Source organism: Cyprinus carpio, chromosome B19 (genome assembly GCF_018340385.1).
Source record: "Cyprinus carpio isolate SPL01 chromosome B19, ASM1834038v1, whole genome shotgun sequence".
NCBI classification, from domain to species: Eukaryota; Metazoa; Chordata; class Actinopteri; order Cypriniformes; family Cyprinidae; genus Cyprinus; species Cyprinus carpio.
In genome coordinates, this window is record NC_056615.1 from 16241583 (window position 1) to 16252860 (window position 11278).

Below are 11278 nucleotides of genomic sequence, written 5' to 3' on the forward strand. Positions count from 1 at the left end.
GTACAATCCTACGTTTAAACCAAGAAGGCGAGCTTTATATTTCAAAATGGATGTATTAATAACTTGGCTCCAGGTTTCACACCGACATTCATTGTTTAAAATTGGTTTTGAGGATAATTTATAAAAAGTAAATCCAAACCAACAGGAGTCTTTCCTCCTCCGCTGCACTGCGCCGTGAGAATTCACATTTCCACCATATATTGTCTAATAATGAAGTAATGTGGTTACCATGGGCAACAAAATAGAAAAAATATTCTGGGGCTGCCAGTTCTGAACTCTTTCATATGCCATTAATGATGTTGTTGTTATTCTGAGGTGAGACGTACACATTGCTCCCAATACACCTAGAAAAACTGTATTGTAGAGAAAGAGTTCACCCAGAAAATGAAATAGGGGTAAAATAAATACTCACGTATCACTGCATTTCTATATGCCTTTATTTATTTTTCCTGAAACATCTAAGAGAAGTTTATCAGAATGCAGAGATGTGATTTCCAATACAATGGAAGTGAATGGTGACCATGGGCTGTCAAGACACAAAAGATAAAAAAGCACAACGAAAGTAATGCACTATATTCCAAGTCTTATGCAGCCATATTATAGTTTTGTGTGAGAAACAGACATTTAAGTTACTTAAAATTTCCCTTTGACAATCTTTCATGAACACATTTACTTTCTTTGTATGGAAAATAGGAGCTCTAACATTCTGCCATAAATGTCTTCTTTTGTGCTTTGGGTTATAAAAAAAAAAAAAAAAATTAAAATAACAACAGAATTTCTTTTTTACCTTGAAGGAAGCTTCATTTCTTTTTTTATACTTATTTAGACATTTGTAAGCATACATGTATATATTATCATGATGTATTATTTTTTACATTTTAATAAATGAATATTCAAACTGTTGTTTGCCTATGTAGTAAGAAAGGCAATGCAGTTGCACAGTTTGATTATACATGTGTTTTAGCAGACACAGTGAACAGTAATACGGATTGTCACAGCAGGAGTTTGCTGTCTTTAATGGAAACCTCCTGCTCTCAGCAATGTCATGATCACACACTGCTGTCAGACTCGCTGCAAGGCCACACACACACACACACACACACCGCAACATGAGAATATCACTGCCTTACTGTGTGCCTTCCTTCCCTGCCACCACACCACTGCGCTCCATGTCAATGAGGAACTGAATGTGCTAAATGTTCCCATTTGGTTAATTGGTGGAGAATATTGTTGACATTCGTAGTTGTTTAACTCAGTTCTTTTGAATATTACTCTAATGCTTTGATCAGGGAGAATCAAACGGAACATGGTGTTCATGATTTTGAATTTTTAGCTTTTGCTCAGTCTATAAAGACAAGCTCAATGGATAATGAGCCCTTCAAAAGCATTCATACAGGCTTCCAATTCATTTTATTCAGGTAATGACTGTTAATGAAAGTAGCTGGAAACAAATGCAACCCGCTTTTAATTACCCACAGGTAGACATAGGATTAGTTTGCTAACAGCTTAATTGGGGTTGCAAATGCTTCCTAAAGGAGTTATCAGTCATTTCATCAGGGGGCTTTGTTGTGATTTATGACACAGCCGGTGAGTTTGTCCTCGGTAAGACTAGCAGTGTTATTTCAATTCTCTATTCTACACAAAAGCATGTTATCAACTTTCCTTTGGCCAGTTAAGTGATTATCAATAAAAGAATAAGTGGAATTATTATTTTATTATTATTATTATTAATTTTCTTTTTTCAGACAAGTAGTAGTATTTGCCCTTTGTGGCAACAGTAGCTTGGAAACAAAAGTGTAGGAGCACCTTTGGGAACCTCTATAAAAACCATGCTAGCATTTATATCAACTATAAAATTATATGTAGATTTGAATTTAAACAAGAAATGAAAACATTAATGATTTTATATTTATCTTTCAGAGTCATGGCAACAGAAATGCACTGAAATGCATGAAAAAAGAGCAATGTATTATGCACTTTGGCATTGATTTGTCTAGGTCCAATATAACAATCCATTAAGCAGCAAGAGAACGAGGACAACGGACACAAAAGCAGAATGTCAAATCATGTTACACTACATGTTACAGAAAGCTCTACAGAGTAAACAAATGCCATATAGGAAAAATGATGACTCAAGTGAATAGGCAGACTTTGCTTTACAAAGCTAAAAAAGATAATATATGATGGATGTTCCTTTTTTCAAACCACCAAGTTTTGAGTGAAAGAATTGATTACCTAATAGAACAAACTAATTAAAATGCTGCAACTGGTTTCTGAGGACAAGGTGTAATATTTAACAAGTAATGCATCCTTGAAAATTCCAGTGCATTCAACAAAAGGGAAGAACACTGCGCTGAAAGACTCAAATAAATTGGGTAATTCTGTTGCAGCATGTATTGTTTCAAGAAATGGTCCTTTTTAAACTTTCATTTTTTTCCCTCATTATCAGAGACACCAGAAAGTGTCTTAGCTGACAACATAGAGACCTTTGAGGCACCTTTAATGAAGTGCATCTCAGCCAACCTCTGCAATTAAATTAATGTTAATTCAAGGGTGAATCCCTGTGAATGTGACTTCAAAGCTTCATCAGATTTAGCTTTTATGAAAGCATGAATAATATTCAAACTCCAGATGTCACATTCCATGCGTTGGAAAAAATATGTTATTTCTTACTCTGATTCAAAGTGAAAGATTAGCAGGTTAGGAAATATATAATCCATTCTGCAGATGATTCACTCCCAGTACACACAATCAACAAATTCTCTGAGTAGATGTTTGTCAGTAAACTCATGCCTTTGACTCTGCTAGACACTTTTGCCTTTAGTTATTAAGCCATTCATTTGACTAATTTATGTGATGCTGCCTTCTGGCCTTGCCTCTACAGAGTCATACTGACTTCATCTACAGCACCCAAGAACACACCAAATATTAGTGAAAGGTTAGAAGTGAAACAGTATATATCCAATAGTGCTGTCAAACGATTAATCGCAACCAAAATAAAGTTTTTGTTTACATAATATATGTTTGTCTACTGTGTATATTTAGCATGTATATATAAAAGCACACACATACAGTATATATTTTGAAAATATTTACATGTATATATTTATATTCATATAATTTATATTATACATAAATACATTTAATATATAAACATTAAAAAAAATTCTTAAATATATACAGTACATTCATGTGTTTGTATTTATATATACATAATAAATATACACAGTACACACACACATATAATGTGAATAAAAACTTTTATTTTGGATGCAATTAATTGCGATTAATCATTTGACACCACTAATATCCAAAAAACAAATTCAAATGAGCTGCTTGTACAAAGATTCAAAATGTAATGCCTGTTTTGGCTTCATTCAGCAGTCTTCATTACGAATCTGTCTAGTTAAGCTTCAATAATTCAGTAAAATTATTTTATAAAAAACATTAATCTAGCCTGAAAAGACTAAAAGTCTAACAGTGTGAACTGAAGTTGTGCTCACATTAGCTACATATTTCAGAGAAATTTTGTAATTGTAACACTAATTGTGACCAAACTTTATGCTAACAGTTGTTTCATTTGGTACATTATTATAGCAACTGCTTCTGATTCTGTCACGTAGCAAAAGGGGAATAAAACAAACTAAGACTTTTATACAACCATTCAATAAACAAGTTCAAACTAACAATTTAGACACAGTTTTGACAGTGACTTTGTCTGTTTTTGTGTGTAATTAATTGAGTAAATGATTAAATGACTGGCTGCATCCGAAATCACATACTCTCTGAGTTGGTACTTATTTTGAATAAGTAAATGCTTAGAGACACGCATTGACAAAACCGAAACTCCTTATCCTTCTTAACTGAAAAGGTCACCTGAAAGCTAACACAACTCCATTTTCTGTGTTTACAGTGGATTTTAAGGAACAGTGGGGTTGTTTAATCACTCTACCTTTCAGTGCTTCATATCGATAAGACACAGCATTTACAGTACAACCACCAGGGGAAAATAATACTGCTTGGCTGTGCAGGTTAAGATACAGACTAAACACTAAATCTCAAATGCTTTCACTCTGATCATGCATGTTCTCCACACATGAACCTGTATCATATTTAGCCATCTGATATATAAAGACGTGAGAAAAAAAAGGTGTTACGTGAAAAATGGGACCCCTGGGGTCAAACTCCTCTCCCTGTCTTTCTCTTTATCATCACGCCACATCGGACAACAGTGACAATGATTCACACCAGCTCTCTCACCCTGTCTTCCAACCTCTGTAACGTCTACTCTTCTCTTATCAAAGCCAGTTTTCTTTGAATTGTGACTCATTCATCACAATTAAACATCCTTTGCTTGTGGACACAATTAAACACACAGAGATACAGCCTTCACAAAGCCTTATTGTGTTATTGCTATTGCAAAACGCCTACAAGAAAGAAAATAAGTCTTTTACAAAGCCTAATCAAACCAGCTGCAAAAGAAAACCAGAGTTTTCAGAGCAGTTACTTCCTGTGTGTGTGTGTGTGTGTGTGTGTGTGTGTGTGTGTGTGTGTGTGTGTGTGTGTGTGTGTGTGTGTATCACTGAATCTTGAGAAGTGGGAAAAAAAGGATGTAAAAAATAAAACCTTGTAGTCAGACAATTGAAACTACACTTTTTGTATCTTATATGTACTAAGCTACTGAGCTTTGCTGTGATGCAACTTCCCAACTTTACTCTTTTGTTTAATATATATCAAAATGTGCTTTTTACCTTGGACTGTGTAATATATACTGTGTCAGACAGATATCTGATGGTGGTGACATCTGACGGTGTTGACAAATTTGGCATTTCTTTCACAAAACAAATAGAGTTCTTGTAGTGCAGAGGTGGAATGTGGCAAGGGGGTCATTTAGAGTGACAGCTGCTACTGACATACCCTGATTTTTTTTATACATTTTAGTGAATGTCTGATGATGTTTACAAAAAGTGGGGACACAAAATTGAAACCTTATGAAACCAGCATGTGTCACTGAAAAACAACCTTGCTTTGATATGAGATATTATTAAGTGTTGCCTTTGATAAAACAAGCTCTTTTTCATCATTAAAAAAGCATTTGTATCCATTTTATATGAATGACTGAACCCTTCTGTGTGGACACACTGTTTTAGATGTAGTGAGAAGACAATAAGTGTCATAGATTTGATATAATAATGAAATTAAATTGAAGGGGATAATTGTGTTAAATACATTCTATTATTAATCCCTCATAACATTTATAATTGAAAATATTTTCAATTTTTAAACCTATTAGCAGTTACAATTGCTGGACATTTTTCATCCCATGTCTCAAGTGCAATCCTAACAATTATTTGACAAAATTAAGCTAATATTATTCAAATTAAACTAATAATATTAGTATTTTTAATATATTTTTTTGACTGACTAGATCAAACAAGAATTAGGTTAACCATGAGTAACAGTTTTTAGATATTAATTATTCTCTTCCTCAAGGGCTGGCCCCTTGCAGCACATCAAGAAGCCAAAGTTGGTCAGGGATCACCCAGGGGTGTGTTTCCCAAAAGCATCGTTAGCCAACTATGGTCGCAAGTTCTGTAGTTACCAACATAGTTCAACGATTCGGTGTTTCCCGAAACCATAGTTCAAACGAATATTCTCAAACAGCGTCGCAAACTTACATGGTTGGAACTGCAGCTCTTGAGCTGTGGTTGGAAGCATAGTTTCTTGTTAGCAAGGGATATGGGCTTAAATAAATATGGTCTTGGGCACAATAAGCAAGCTAACATGCAGTACAATCTATATATTCCATTATATCTAAATATAAATACATTTTAATCTATGTATTTTTGCGCGTCCTCTAAAAGCGCCATTTTTGAAGAGTGTGCATGTACATAAATCCCTAAAGGGAACCCCAGAGTATGACGTAAGAGGTAACCCGCGATGAATTAAACATCAAATAAAATAAAAAAATGACAGGGAACAAAAAATAGTAAATTAGTCATCAGGTGCCATGTTCGATATAGCAGCATCTTAGAGATGTCTAATCGGTTAAATAGCAGAAGTTATTCCTCCACCACATGCGTGTGATGTCATTAACAATGGCCCTACTGTATGTTGTTGAACTAATGTGGTTCAAACGATGGAGATGCGTCTGTGTTCGGGAAACAGTCATAACTAGCTAGTTTGATTCAACAACAATGCATCGTACTATGGTGGTTAATCAGCGAGTTACATCGTTGTACAGGAAACGCACCCCAGATTGTTTGTGATGGTCAGAGAAGCAGTAAAGTGGAAATTGACCCTGTTGGTTTACTGTGATCAATGTAAGTTTTGGTATTTTTTTATTTTTGGTCAGTTTTGGTCTCTCAGTAGCTTCAGTACAGCACCCCGTCTAACTACTTCAAAGCATGCATCAACAAAATGGTAGGAACATGACCGTTACAGTCTAAATACTCTTCTGAATAGTAAACTAAAAATATCATCCAAGTATTTAGAATCTATCCAAAACAATACATAAGAAACATAACGTCAAAAATTACTATTAGAAGCTTGCTATAGAGTTCTAGATCTGATGCCAGTCAATAGAAAACAATTTAGGCCAAGCTAAAAGTGACCAGGAACATTATTGAATTGTTTTATGGATTCATTTGGCAGCTCTGCTTTGTAATATGGGGCTGTAATTTTACACTACAGCCTAATTAGATCATTGACATCTTAATCACTTCCATTTGTTCCTCCTGCTTTGCCCAGAACCATTAGCCTAGGTCTTCATTTAGAAGAAACTGGGCTCACACACTTTAAAGGTCGTAAATTTCATTGTAACACTTGTTTGATTTCATAAACCCCATTTTATTTGAGGTGCCTGATAAAAATTCTCACTTACAGAAATGCAGATGAAGTCTGTTCTGAATTAAGGGAAACCGTTAATTTAGTGTAATAGCGTGTTGACAGTTGAAATCAAAGGTGCAATTATATTGAAATTAAATAATATTTTGTTATTTTATATTCACAATGATTTTATCTGAAATCATTTATAGTAATATATGGTTCCATTTCATACTGTACTTAAACTTGCATGACATAAAATAAAACATGGTCAATCTCAGGCATTTCTCATACAGAGATTCATGTCTGAGAAGTAATTATCATACTGTGAGTGGCAAACATTACACATTTTTTTATCTTTCAAGTGCATGACAGATATTAAAGGTCCTTCAAAATAATGCAATTATTTTCTCCAATATTCTGATTATGTAGAACACCAGTAACAAAAAAAAAAAAAAAAAAAAAAAAAAAAAAAAAAAACCTTTTTGAATAAATTACAATGTGAAAAAATATTGCTCAGTCTATTCTCATTTCTCTCACTCATAAGTAAAAAATTAATCAAAGGACTGGTTTAAAGGATAACGTTTAAAATGTTTGCTAGAGAAAGCAAAAAGGAAAAAAACTCAAGGAACTGCTCACTAATGTACAGTAGCATAGAAGCTCAGCAACGTTACATTAATTATGAATGTAGCTAGTCAGATTTCCCTTTTGTTATTTTTTTTCTTCTAAGATCAATTTAGCCTTGCACTTTTTAAAAATGTTTACAGCAAAGATCTACATGAATGAAACGGGTGTGCTGCAACCTGATCAATCTTACTGTGGAACAAGGGCTTGGTATCCCTGTGATTTAACATTCAAGTGGTCACATAAAAGTCTCTCATTTCCTGACAAGGTGAGCAGGTATAGAGCTGACACATCTGGCACTCCAAGCAATATTTTCCTGCTTGATTTTAATGAAAAGACCCTTTGTTCAATGCATTGCATGCATTTTCTCATTCATAGCATTTGTCACAGTATATCAGGTCACCTTTCCACCCTTGCAGGGTGCACTTGACCTTTCCAGTAATAACTATCATCCTCTTCACTGCACTCAGCAAACATTGTATTGACCGGTGCTGACAAGGTGAAGTTCAAATGTGAAGGGTTTTGAGCTCGGCAATTGCAAGAATTAGGTTTTACACAATGTCTCTAGCCTGAAAGATTGACATTAAGGCAATCATTTGGTTACTTTATTCATGTTAGTCACGAAGGAAGTTCTGTTTATTGCTTTCAACACTTACTGACCCTTTAAAAGCAAGGATAAAAATCTCAGATTGAATCTTTGAAAACCAGTGTATTTTTTTTTTACCTGGTTATTTCAAAATAAACAGTCTGTTGAGTTTTTGTTACTTCAGAAATATAATACCTACTTCTTGATGGGATAAGCCCCTATGAACTGCAATATCCTACTGCTGACAAAAAGGATTGGGATGTCTGCCAAAAAAGGGGAGATATATAAATATATAGCAAATCCAGCTTCAGTAAAACCTTTTTCTTGTCGGACAGCTCATGGACAATGATGCCCTGGAATTCGTCTCACAATGGAGAGAGTCAGGGGACTAAACAAGATCACACACATTAAACCTAGCAAATCTGTGACAGGCCAATCCCCACGGTCCACACTTTCCAAGTGCTACATAACCTCTCATGAATGTCACAGCAATAGAATGAGTGGCACTCTGTGAGAGTAACAGATCGGCTGAATGAATCAGAGCAAAAGAGATCCATTGGGAGATCCATTTTTAGGAATGAAACACAAACTATATTCAAAACCACATTATTTTTTAGGACAAGAATCAAATGTCTCAATTTATTTTTTTTATTAAAAGTATTTTTTTCTGTACTTCTTTAATCAGTTAGATTTTTTCCCCTCTAAAGTCATAAAGAAGAGTTGAAGGTGAGGAATATTTTACTTATGTGTTTCTTTAATTTCTCTGGTCTGATACAGAAGTAAATTAATTCAAAAGCATTTCAACTGAGTATTACTTCCAAGAAATCCATTTGTTTGCTAGTCTGTTGAACATTCAGAACTTTTTAATTTGTGCATGACAATTATTGGTGAGAATAATTCAAACTGTTTTGTAAGACATAGACAAAAAATTCCATTTTGAAGTACTGATATTAAGTTATATATTTTATGTGAGTATTAAAGTAAGTAAATTAGTGCTGTCAAATGATTAATCACGATTAATCGATTCCAAAATAAAAGTTTTTGTTTACATAATATGTATGTATGTTCTGTATGTTTCTTCATAATATGTGTGTTCTGTGTATATTTATTATGTATATAAATACACACACATAAAGTATATATTTTGAAAATAGAAATGTATTTGCATGCCTATATTTATATGATTTATATTATAAATATATTTTATATATAAACATAACATATTTTTCTGAAATATATACATGCATGTGTGTATGTGTGTGTGTGTCTGTGTATGTATATACAATACACATACATATATTATGTAAACAGAAACTTTTATTTTGGATGCGATTAATCATGATTAATCGTTTGGCAGCACTAAAGTAAATACAAACAAACAAACAAACTATCCGTTGATCATCATCTTATTGTTTTGGGCCTTACACCTACTCCACTTCACTTCATTGCTCATGGGCTCCTACACTGAGCATCTCACACATCCAGTAGATATTAAATAATTCTGTGCTTAAATAACTGATGAGGTCGCTGTCTAAGGAAGTTCAGTGGTATTTCATTTTCACAAGACATTAATTTTATATAACTTACTGGTCACACATTCTATGGAACATTTTTACACTACCTTTCGCCAAAGTGAAATCTTTTTACCTGAAAACATAATAGCCAGTTAGCAAACAAGCCTAGCTGCATGGTCAACATTATGCATGATCACTAATTAATTCTGTTATCCAAATACAGGTTAAATGTGGAATGAAAAGTTTGACTAATGGTTAAAATGCAGAGTTGCTACTAGTAATAGGGTCTCTTCGGCCTAATAAATATACAAAACTACTACAAAAATATAGCAGCATACAGAAGTACTTTTGCAAACCATAGGAATGTACTAACTTGCTATTTTTACTTTATCATGTTCGGGGATTTCAAACCATCAATAAGTCTGCATGTTTCCACTGGACTGTAAGGTAGAGAGCTTTCCAGGAAAAAAAATAAAATAAAATAAAAAATAAGACTGACTCATTTCAGACCCACAGGAGGTTGAAAAACACTTTGGACTTTCTGTCCAAATGTCTGGCAATCAGATTTCACATTGTTGAAAAATATTGCAACATCTGAACATTAATAATGTCCAATATGCTCATTCTAAAACATTTTTGAACACATTGTGTGAAATCAAATTTCCCTTGTTCTTTTGAGATAGAGTTCATTGTACTAAGAAAATATACTTTTCAAACTCAAAACTTAACTTGATGACACATGACAATGCAACAACTATTACACAATCAATGAGTGTATTTAAATGCACAACAATATGCTGATAACAATCACCAAACAGCTCATTTTAAAACTCCACCAACGTATGAAAAAACATATTCACATTATAAGATTTGAATTTTTTTCCCCTTTGTTTTTATATGCAGACTGAATACGGTGCCAGAACACTGCTATAGGTGTTTAAACAGAGCAAAAACGGAGAGAAATTGGAGGCAAAGTTGAGTGCATTTATGACTTTTGACTGATAAAAAGACTACCTTAAACCAGGAACAGATTTGGGAACCACTAGTTTAAAGCGTTTACATGACCTCTAAACATTGTCAGGTTATTAAGCATAATTTGTGTCATGCACAAAATGAAGCATATTCAGGATTTCAAAAATCTGAATGATGTAATACGACGGAAACATTGTAAATTCTGTAAAGGTTCCCCAAAGAAACCTTAATTTACATAAATTTTCCATAAAGAACTATGAGATTATTCACCTTGAAAAACTTTTTATAGTCTAAACCTTTTGCACAGTTATGGAACCAAATATTGCATACACACACATGTGTAAATAATAATTACTAATATGGCAAGTGCAAAAAAAAAAAAAAAAAAAAACGGAAAAAACGGAAAAATTAATAATAAAAAAAAACAGAAAAAAAAATGTACGACCCCTTTAGGACTCCTCAAAGGCATTTGGATTTTTGCCAACACCAACTAATGCAAATGTTCAGAAAATGCAGATTACCCCCATTATTTGTGCAAAGGTGAGTGTGTTTTCATACAGACTAATAATGCCATTTATAAAGTTAAAAGCCTGTCAATGCAGATAATTTGAGGTCAAATGGCACTAGCATAGCATCTAGATTTTTATTACATCATAGCATCTGTAAATCACTTCTATTCCTCTTTAATCAAAAACCTATGAGGACTGAATAGCAAACTAATGTAAAAAGGCTAAACCCTTTGACTTGGAGTAACATC